This window comes from Rutidosis leptorrhynchoides, chromosome 5 (assembly GCF_046630445.1).
Source record: "Rutidosis leptorrhynchoides isolate AG116_Rl617_1_P2 chromosome 5, CSIRO_AGI_Rlap_v1, whole genome shotgun sequence".
NCBI classification, from domain to species: domain Eukaryota; kingdom Viridiplantae; phylum Streptophyta; class Magnoliopsida; order Asterales; family Asteraceae; genus Rutidosis; species Rutidosis leptorrhynchoides.
In genome coordinates this window covers 171,052,126-171,063,401 of record NC_092337.1, presented here as the reverse complement: position 1 = coordinate 171,063,401, position 11,276 = coordinate 171,052,126, and positions in this window count along the sequence as shown.

The following is an 11,276-nucleotide window of genomic DNA, read 5'->3' as shown; positions in this document are numbered from 1 at the left end:
ATGTATATCCATATATATATATCGTCATGTCGTTTTTACGAGTTTTAACGTTCGTGAATCGCCGGTCAACTTGGGTGGTCAATTGTCTATATGAAACCTATTTCAGTTAATCAAGTCTTAACAAGTTTGATTGCTTAACATGTTGGAAACACTTAATCATGTAAATATCAATTTCATCTAATATATATAAACATGGAAAAGTTCGGGTCACTACAGTACCTACCCGTTAAATAAATTTCGTCCCAAAATTTTAAGCAGTTGGAGGTGTTGACGTATCTTCTGGAAATAAGTGCGGGTATTTCTTCTTCATCTGATCTTCTCGTTCCCAAGTGAACTCGGGTCCTCTACGAGCATTCCATCGAACCTTAACAATTGGTATCTTGTTTTGCTTAAGTCTTTTAACCTCACGATCCATTATTTCGACGGGTTCTTCGATGAATTGAAGTTTTTCGTTGATTTGAATTTTGTCTAACGGAATAGTGAGATCTTCTTTAGCAAAACATTTCTTCAAATTCGAGACGTGGAAAGTGTTATGTACAGCTGCGAGTTGTTGAGGTAACTCAAGTCGGTAAGCTACTGGTCAGACACGATCGATAATCTTGAATGGTCCAATATACCTTGGATTTGATTTCCCTCGTTTACCGAATCGAACAACGCCTTTCTAAGGTGCAACTTTAAGCATGACCATCTCTCCAATTTCAAATTCTATATCTTTTATTTTAATGTCAGCGTAACTCTTTTGTCGACTTTGGGCAGTTTTTAACCGTTGTTGAATTTGGATGATCTTCTCGGTAGTTTTTTATATTATCTCTGGACCCGTAATCTGTCTATCCCCCACTTCACTCCAACAAATCGGAGACCTGCACTTTCTACAATAAAGTGCTTCAAACGGCGCCATCTCAATGCTTGAATGGTAGCTGCTGTTGTAGGAAAATTCTGCTAACGGAAGGTGTCGATCCCAACTGTTTCCGAAATCAATAACACAGGCTCGTAGCATGTCTTCAAGCGTTTGTATCGTCCTATCGCTCTGTCCATCAGTTTATGGATGATAGGCAGTACTCATGTATAGACGAGTTCCTAATGCTTGCTGTAATGTCTGCCAGAATCTTGAAATAAATCTGCCATCCCTATCAGAGATAATAGAGATTGGTATTCTATGTCTGGAGATAACTTCCTTCAAATACAATCATGCTAACTTCTCCATCTTTTCATCTTCTCTTATTGGCAGGAAGTGTGCTGATTTGGTGAGGCGATCAACTATTACCCAATTAGTATCAAAACCACTTGCAGTCCTTGGCAATTTAGTGATGAAATCCATGGCAATGTTTTTCCATTTCCATTCCGGGATTTCAGGTTGTTGAAGTAGACCTGATGGTTTCTGATGCTTCGCTTTGACCTTAGAACACGTCAAACATTCTCCTACATATTTAGCAACATCGGCTTTCATACCCGGCCACTAAAAATGTTTCTTGAGATCCTTGTACATCTTCCCCGTTCCAAGATGTATTGAGTATCTGGTTTTATGAGCTTCTCTAAGTACCATTTCTCTCATATCTCCAAATTTTGGTACCCAAATTCTTTCAGCCCTATACCGGGTTTCTTCTTCCCGAATATTAAGATGCTTCTCCGATCCTTTAGGTATTTCATCCCTTAAGTTTCCCTCTTTTAAAACTCCTTTTTGCGCCTCCTTTATTTGAGTAGTAAGGTTAGTGTGAATCAATATATTCATAGATTTTACTCGAATAGGTTCTATGTCCTTTCTGCTCAAGGTGTCGGCTACCACATTTGCCTTTCTCGGGTGATAACGAATCCCAAAGTCGTAATCATTCAAAAATTCAATCCACCTACGCTGCCTCATATTCAGTTGTTTCTGATTAAATATGTGTTGAAGACTTTTGTGGTCGGTATATATAATACTTTTGACCCCATATAAGTAGTACCTCCAAGTCTTTAATGCAAAAACAACTGCGCCTAATTCCAAATCATGCGTCGTATAATTCTGCTCGTGAATCTTCAATTGTCTAGACGCATAAGCAATTACCTTCGTTCGTTGCATTAATACACAACCGAGACCTTGCTTTGAGGCGTCACAATATATCACAAAATCATCATTCCCTTCAGGTAATGACAATATAGGTGCCGTAGTTAACTTTTTCTTCAATAATTGAAACGCTTTCTCTTGTTCATCCTTCCATTCAAATTTCTTCCCTTTATGCGTAAATGCAGTCAAGGGTTTTGCTATTTTGGAAAAATCTTGGATGAATCTCCTGTAATAACCAGCCAGCCCTAAAAATTGGCATATGTGCTTCAGAGTTTTCGGGGTTTCCCACTTTTCAACGGTTTCAATATTTGCTGGATCCACCTGAATACCTTCTTTGTTCACTATGTGACCGAGAAATTGAACTTCTTCCAACCAAAATGCACACTTTGAAAACTTAGCGTACAGTTTTTCCGTTCTTAACAACTCTAGCACTTTTCTCAAATGTTCTTCATGCTCTTTGTCATTCTTTGAGTAAATAAGTATGTCATCGATGAAAATAATGACAAACTTGTCAAGGTATGGTCCACACACTCAATTCATGAGGTCCATGAACACAGCTGGTGCGTTAGTCAACCCAAACGGCATAACCATAAACTCGTAATGACCGTAACGCGTCCTAAAAGCAGTCTTTAGAATATCATCCTCCTTCACCCGCATTTGATGATACCCAGAACGTAAATCAATCTTTGAATAAACCGACGAGCCTTGTAGTTGATCAAATAAGTCGTCGATTCTCGGTAGTGTGTAGCAGTTCTTGATGGTAAGTTTGTTCAACTCTCGGTAGTCGATACATAACCTAAATGTACCATCCTTCTTCTTGACAAACAAAATAGGAGCTCCCCATGGTGATGTGCTTGGTCGAATGAAACCACGCTCTAAAAGTTCCTGTAACTGACTTTGTAATTCTTTCATTTCGCTGGGTGCGAGTCTGTATGGAGCACGAGCTATTGGTGCAGCTCCTGGTACAAGGTCTATTTGAAATTCAATGGATCGGTGTGGGGCTAATCCCGGTAATTCTTTCGAAAATACATCGGGAAATTCTTTTGCGACGAAAACATCACTGATGTTCTTTTCTTCAGGTTTAACTTCCTTGATGTGTGCTAGAATAATGTAACAACCTTTTATTATTAGTTTTTGCGCCTTCAAACTACTAATAAGATTTAATTTTGCATTGTTCTTTTCTCCGTACACCATTAAAGGTTTTCCCTTTTCACGCATAATGCGAATCGCATTTTTGTAACAAACGACCTCTGCTCTCACCTTCTTCAACCAGTCCATGCCAATTATTACATCAAAACTCCCTAAATCGATTGGTATTAAATCAATCCTAAATGTTTCATCACCTAGTTTAATTTCTCTATCCCGACATATATTATCTGCTGAAATTAATTTACCATTTGCTAATTCGAGTAAAAATTTACTATCCAAAGGCGTCAATGGGCAACTTAACTTAGCACAAAAATCTCTACTCATATAGCTTCTATCCGCACCCGAATCAAATAAAACATAAGCAGATTTATTATGAATAAGAAACGTACCCGTAACAAGCTCCGGGTCTTCCTGCGTTTCTGCCGTATTAATATTGAAAACTCTTCCGCGGCCTTGCCCATTAGTATTCCCCTGATTCGGGCAATTACTTCTAATGTGGCCCGGTTTTCCACATCCATAACAAACAAAGGCGGCATTACTTGTTTCGCCACTATTTGTTCCTTTAGTTCTGTTAAACTTTGGTCCGTAGACCTCACACTTTTTCGCACCATGGCCAGTTCTTTTACACTTGGTGCAAAATGTCGTGCAGAACACATTCTGGTGGTACTCTTCACACCTTTGGCATTTTTGGTTTTTGTTGCCGTTGTTGTTATTGAGGTTGTTGTTGGGATTGTTATTGTTGTTAGAACGGTTGTTGTAGTTGTTGTTGTTGGGACGTTTGTTGTAGTTATTGTTAGGATTGCGGTTATTGTTGCAATTATTATTGCGGTTGTGGTTGTAATTGTTGTTGTTGTTGTTGTATTGGTGACCCTTGTCGCTGGTTTCTTCCCACTTTCTCTTGAGTTGTTTCGTGTTGGTTTCTTCGGCCGCCTGCTCTTTAATTCTTCCCTCAATCTGATTTATGAGTTTATGAGCCATTCGACTTGCCTTTTGTATGGAAGCGGGCTCGTGTGAACTCACATCTTCTTGAATCCTTACTGGTAACCCTTTTATAAATGCGTCGATCTTCTCTTCTTCATCTTCGAACGTTCCTGGACATAATAGGCAAAACTCTGTGAATCATCGTTCATATGTGGTAATGTCGAACCCTTGTGTTCGTAACTCTCTAAGCTCTACCTTGAGCTTATTGACTTCATTTCTAGGACGGTACTGCTCGTTCATCAATTGCTTGAATGCCGACCACGGTCGTGCGTAAGCAGCATTTTGTCCTACCTGTTCAAGATAGGTGTTCCACCACGTTAATGCAGTACCTGTGAAGGTATGCGTAGCGTACTTAACTTTGTCCTCTTTAGTACACTTACTTATGGTAAACACCGATTCGACTTTCTCGGTCCACCGTTTCAATCCAATTGGTCCTTCGGTTCCATCAAATTCCAAAGGTTTGAATGCAGTGAATTCTTTGTAGGTGCATCCTACACGATTTCTTGTGGAATTAGTTCCACTGCTAGATCCAGAGTTATTGTTATTTTGTATCGCAGCCTATACTGCGGCTATGTTTGCTGCAAGGAAAACACGGAAGTCTTCCTCGCTCATGTTCAACTTCTGACGAGTCGCCGGTGCCATTTCCTTCAAAAAATAGCCAAAAGAATTGAGTTAATCATATAGAATTTAAGAGTAGTCAATAGTATCTCGTAGCATTATATGAACTTATTTATAAAAGCTTTTTCTTCATATTAGCTTTTTATAAGTTTAAATTCGGGTACTACCTACCCGTTAAGTTCATACTTAGTAGCCAATATACAATTCAACTACTACAATTCCATATGAAAAACTGATTTTAATAATATATCACATACAATTATTCTTCAAACTTACAACTTCGCTATATTACATATAACATGAAATATAGTACACTTTGATACAGAACAGTTTTGAAGATAAAACTAGTTAATACGCAAGTTGTTCAGCAAAGGAAATAAAGACACGTAATTCATAAGTCCAGAAACAAGTCATGCATTCAGGTTTTACTAAGACGACTTCCCATCCTTGATCTTGTGGAAAGTAACCATTATGACCATTGGCTAGGCAGCATGTTGTAATGTCGTCAAAAGGACGAGGGTTTCGTAATTCCCAACAGCCTCGTAGCAATCTAAAAACCTTGTTTCTTACCCCAACTACTGAGTCCGTCACTTGTGGGAATGTTTTATTTAAAAGTTGTAACCCGATATTCTTTTTCTCACTTTGATAAGAAGCGAACATCACTAACCCATAAGTATAACATGCTTCTTTATGTTGCATGTTAGAAGCTCTTTCTAACTCACGAAATCCTATATTGGGATATGTTGAGTCAAAATAGGTTCGTAACCCGTAGCGTAAAATTGCATTTGGGTTCCCCGCATTTATCGCTTTAAAGAAAATACGGCGTAGCTTACGGTCTCCCCAATGTGATATACCCCACCTATCAAAGGAAAGCCTTTTATAAACTAAGGCATTTCAGGAAAGTCTTTCAAATGTTTGATAAGTTAATTTCGCCATAACTAAATGTGCTGATGAACTCTGACCGACTCTAGACAAGATTTCCTCAATCATATCCTCTGATAGGTCTTCTAAAATATTCGATTGTCTACCCTTAACGTCCATTTTGTTTTTATACTGTAAAATAGACAAGGATTAGATTCGTAAAAGATAATTAACAAACAATACAAGCAATTTTTACATAGAACATAAAAGTACAAGCACACTACAATACATACACAACATGATTACAACCCTCTAATTTGAATCACTGGTTTCTTCTTCTTCGGACTTGGTTCGTTTTTCTAATTTTCTAGGAATATATGGTGTTTCTCTAATACAAGCCGTCGTTTTCCACAATGGTTTAGAAAAACCTGGTGTGATGACCCGGGAATTTCCGACCAAATTTAAACTTGAATCTTATATGGTTTCGACACGATAAGCAAAGTCATTAATGTTGAAGTCTCAAAAAAACTTGGAACTATGTTCATGTATACATTTGACCTTTGACTATTCTCGATGATTCACGAACGATGGTGTATACATAAATATGTAAATATATATGTATGTAAATATTTCTTGTAAATATATATAATTATATTGAAAATATATAATATATTTAAAACTTGCTATTTAAAACTGTTTGCTTATAGAAAAGAGAATATATTAAAAAATAACTGATTTCGAGCATAATTAGTAATCATCAGTAGCACTCGGTTGACGTTTCGTTAGTTTTAATATAGATATAATACATGTTTATGAATGATTAGGATAAAAGTATAATGTAAATTGATTACGAAGATTTTAGATTTGTTAAAAATATTTTTACATTTTTAAGATTAAATATTAGTACTCCGTACACAAAAATTGGAACAGAAAATGAATAATTATCGGACCTTTTTGATCAGGTTTCAAACAGTTAATGAGTGAAATGATTAAATATATTTAATCTAAAAATCTGGGATTTTTAGGAACACTTTTATACATTAACTATTTAGCAATGGTCACGCTCGGTAAGGATTGTCGGTAGAAAGAATCCAAGTCTTCCAGCTGTTTAACTGCACCTACTTTATAAATTTAATGATTCTTAACTGTACCTACTTTCTAAATTCAATGATTCTTATTCATTACTATTATTAATTATTAAATTAATTTTTGTAACTATAGATTACACATATACATAAATCTGTATATAAATGTATGATATATATATGTATGAGTGACATATAACTTAAGTAAACACTCATCAATACCATGGTCTCCTTCACTTTGTCGACGTTTACAGCTACCACCGGCCACCACCATGCAAACCCGAACAACCACGGTCACCATTCCGCCGCCTTTATTACCATACCACCACCATCAACCATCGACTGCCATAACTATCGTGATTACCATCACCATCAACAAACATCACCACTACATCTCCAGTCGTCTCTCCTACCATTCCAGTCTGATAAACCACTCAACCGGCACCTTCTCTCTCTCTCTCTTATGTCTATACAAGAAATATCCTAATAAAAACCCACACAAATCCATAAATTGCTCGATGTTTACAACCAAACCTGCAACTTTAATTGTCACGGTTATTGTTATAACTGTTATATACCTTGTAGTCCTACTGTTAAAATGATCCTGGTTTCTGTTACGTTCACGAAGAAGAGAAAAACAGGAAGAAGATGAACAGTGCCGGAAGTGAGATTCAATGATGATGAATAACGATTATGTTTCTGTTTTCTTAACCATCAGGTATTGATAAAACCTACAGATCGATATTATTTTGTTTCCATTCGTAATTATTGTTGATAAAATGATTCGTATTGGTGATGAAAGTTGATATAAATAACGACGGTGACAATTATGATTACGGGATGTTGAGTATGATTATTAGTATGATTCTGATTATGATTTTGATAAAACGTATATCTTATTACTGCTGCACGAATGATGGTGTGTATGAACGATCACGATTAATGTTAGATGATGATGATGATAAACAGTCCCAATGTAATAAAGAATTAAATGTGCTAGGTATCCCAGAAATATTAAGATAGAGGAGTGGTTTGGGGTGATGTTAGTTTACTGAGAGGTCCCTTGTTCGAACCTTGGCAAAGGCAACTGTACATTTTTTTTTTAAAATGAGCTGGGCTGTTGGCAAGTGAAGTATTGGGCCGATACATATCCATTTGCAGTTGGGCCGTAAATGATTCAACGAGTTGGGCCGAGTCCTTGTAAACTTCATTGGGTTGTGTCACAAGTTGGTTGGACTAATTTTCGGTTTAAATAAATTAAGTGAAAGGTACACTTCAAAGGAGCAATCAACGGTGGGTTGGTTAGGTGTGTGTGGTTAACGATAGGTCACGGGTTCGAGTCCCACTTGGAGCATTTTTTTGAGGGTATACACTTTTAATTCCATTTCTATTATTATTATTATTATTATTATTATTATTATTATTATTATTATTATTATTATTATTATTATTAGTGTTATTGATATTAGTATTATTATTATTATTATTATTATTATTATTATTATTATAATTATTATTAGTATTACAAATATAAGTATTAGTTGTTATTTATTATTATTATAAAGATTAAATAATCAATTATGAATATTATTATCATTTTATTATTAATATTAATATCATTATTATTATTAGCATTATTACTAAGTAATATTATTGTTGATATTATCATTAGTATTAAGGTTATTATTTTATATATCGTACAATTATGATTAGGATTATTAATAAGTATTATACGTGTATGAACTAAACTTGGAAAATATGGAAACTTTTGTGATCTGAAATAAGGTAACTATTTAGATAAATATAAGATTGACATTGACTAGGATTTAACTATGATCGTGCACTTTGTAAACAAAATAGCTATACATATGTAAATATAGATATAACACCCTTAAGTTCTTAAAATGATAATAAGTATTACAATTAATAAAATTATTATCTTGAGATCACTAAAGCTATATTTTTCATTGTTATCAAAATTATTAAGTAGTTACAAAAATCATTATCATAACCATCATTTACAGTAAAAATTAATTTTTACAAGTATTATTATTATTATTATTATCATGGGTATTACCAATATTGGAATTATTGTTAACATTGAAAATTATTATAATTATAATCAAATATAACTTTTATTCACTATTATTAATATTATATACTATCAGATATATAAAAATATACTTAAAAATAACATTACCTATAAGTATGAAATATTTATATTAACAATCTTTATATAAATATTCATATATAACAAATTACGTATTTTATATATATATATATATATATATATATATATATATATATATATATATATATATATATATATATATATATAAATGATAACCGTTTTTAAATATATATATATATATATATATATATATATATATATATATATATATATATATATATATATATATACAAATCATATAACTAGTATATAAAAGTTATAATATATGAAATGGTTCGATTACAATTATAGGTATTAATGATTATGCAAATGATATAGGTTCGTGAATCCGAGGCCAACCCTGCATTGTTCAATTGTTTAATGTCGTCATATGTATTTTTACTACAAAATACACTAGGTGAGTTTCATTTGAATCCCTTTTACTCTTTACATTTTTGGGCTGAGAATACATGCGCAATTTTTAATAAATGTTTTACGAAATAGACACAAGTAATTGAAACTACATTATATGGTTGAATGATCGAAATCGAATATGCCCCTTTTTATTAAGTCTGGTAATCTAAGAATTAGGGAACAGATATGTAAGACCCAAATATTTATATTACATACTTATGTACTTATAACATTCGAGTTCTGGTTGCATTGGCTATTTGTATTAGTTAAAAAGCAAAAGAAGCTGGAACAGGCATGTTGCGCGCCGCGCGGTCCTGGTGCGCGCCGCGCAGAATCGAGCTGGCAGACCCCTTTTTCTTTTAAGTGTTTTAAAAAGGGTAAAATAGGTATTTCACTTGGTGGCCGGGTTTTGAGCCACAAAACTGATCCATGGGCAATCTTATCTTCATTTTCACCTCTTTCACTCACACACTTACATCTAGAGAGAGAGAAGGGAGTTTAGAGAGAGAGAGAGCTTGATTGGGGAAGAAGGAGTGGATTTCTCGCAAAAGCTCGGGTTTTAAAGTTGTTCCTTTCGTTCTCGGCTACGCGGTGATAGTATTGGTAAGCTCAAACTCCGAATTTCATTTATTTAATTTGATATTCAAGTTAGGGTTTTGAGTTAATTAGTTGTAAAACCCTTTTATGTGATGAAATGGGTTTAGTGAAGCTAGTAATCGGGTTTGTTGTTAATTGTTGGTGGATTTTGAGTTGGCGAACTAATTGGCCATGTTTAGAACTTTAATTTGAGTTTAATCACTTAAGTAGGTGATTATGGAAGTGTTGAAACCCATTTAGGGTAATTTGGTTGACTAGTTGTGACTTTGGGTCAAATTAGGGTTTGGTGGTGATTATGACCCATTTGGCGATTTAATGAGGTTTGTAAACTTAAAATGGATTAAGTTGAAGTATTAAACCAAGTTAAATGTGTTTTGGTGTCAAAACTTGTAAAGGATGAGATTTTGACCTTTATGGGTCAAAATTAGGGTTTAAGTGTCAAAATGGGTATGACACGTGTTTGGCACTTGTGTTCGGGTTTAATGGATGTATTAGGACCCTTCTCACTCGTGTTAGTGATTATTGGTTAGTTTTGGGCGCGGTTTGTACTTGGAAGTGCATTTGGGTCGAATTTGCACTAAGGGTCGAATTGGGTGGTTTATAAATCCATCCTAATTGTATTGTTGTAATTGTGATAATGGAATAGGTATCTTCCATTGGCAAGTTGCGGATTCACTTGGAAGCTTCTTCAAGACTTCCAGGTGAGTGATAATATCCTATATGCATATGTATGTGTAGGATGGGTGCGGGTCGGGTGAAGTGATTCTCGGTTATAGAGCTCACTTCACATATAGGTGGATTTGAAGGACTTGTGTATGAGTCCAATTGGCACGTTTGTGCGTCTTGGTTGACCATCTTTGGCGAAGTACACGTTTGTGTGCACGTTATCACACTTGGTTGTGATTTGGTTGTTATAACCCTAATGGCGAAGGGTTGATATGGTTGTGTGGTGGATTTTATAATCCCGTGACCGTGGGTTTTAGTATTGTGAAATGAATCTCGGGTAGTGCGGATTCATGGTGACTCGGGTTGTTCGGTCACCTTATTGGAGGTAATGAATCTCGGGTAGTGCGGATTCATGATGACTCGGGTTGTTCGGTCATCTTATGGTTGAGAAGTGAATTTCGGGTTGTGCGAATTCACAAGGCTCAGGTTGTTCGGCCAATGTTCGTGTGTTTGAGGTTAAGGGGTTAACCTTGTTCGTTTATATTGTTATATATATATTAATGTGTTGTTGTGTTGTAGCTAACCCTCCGGGTGTAGCTATTTGGCGATGTTTACTTTGTCGTTGATGGACTATCTTTTGTGTTGTATCTTTAGCTCGTTGCTTAGATCGTACGTTATGCTTAGTGTAGACGCT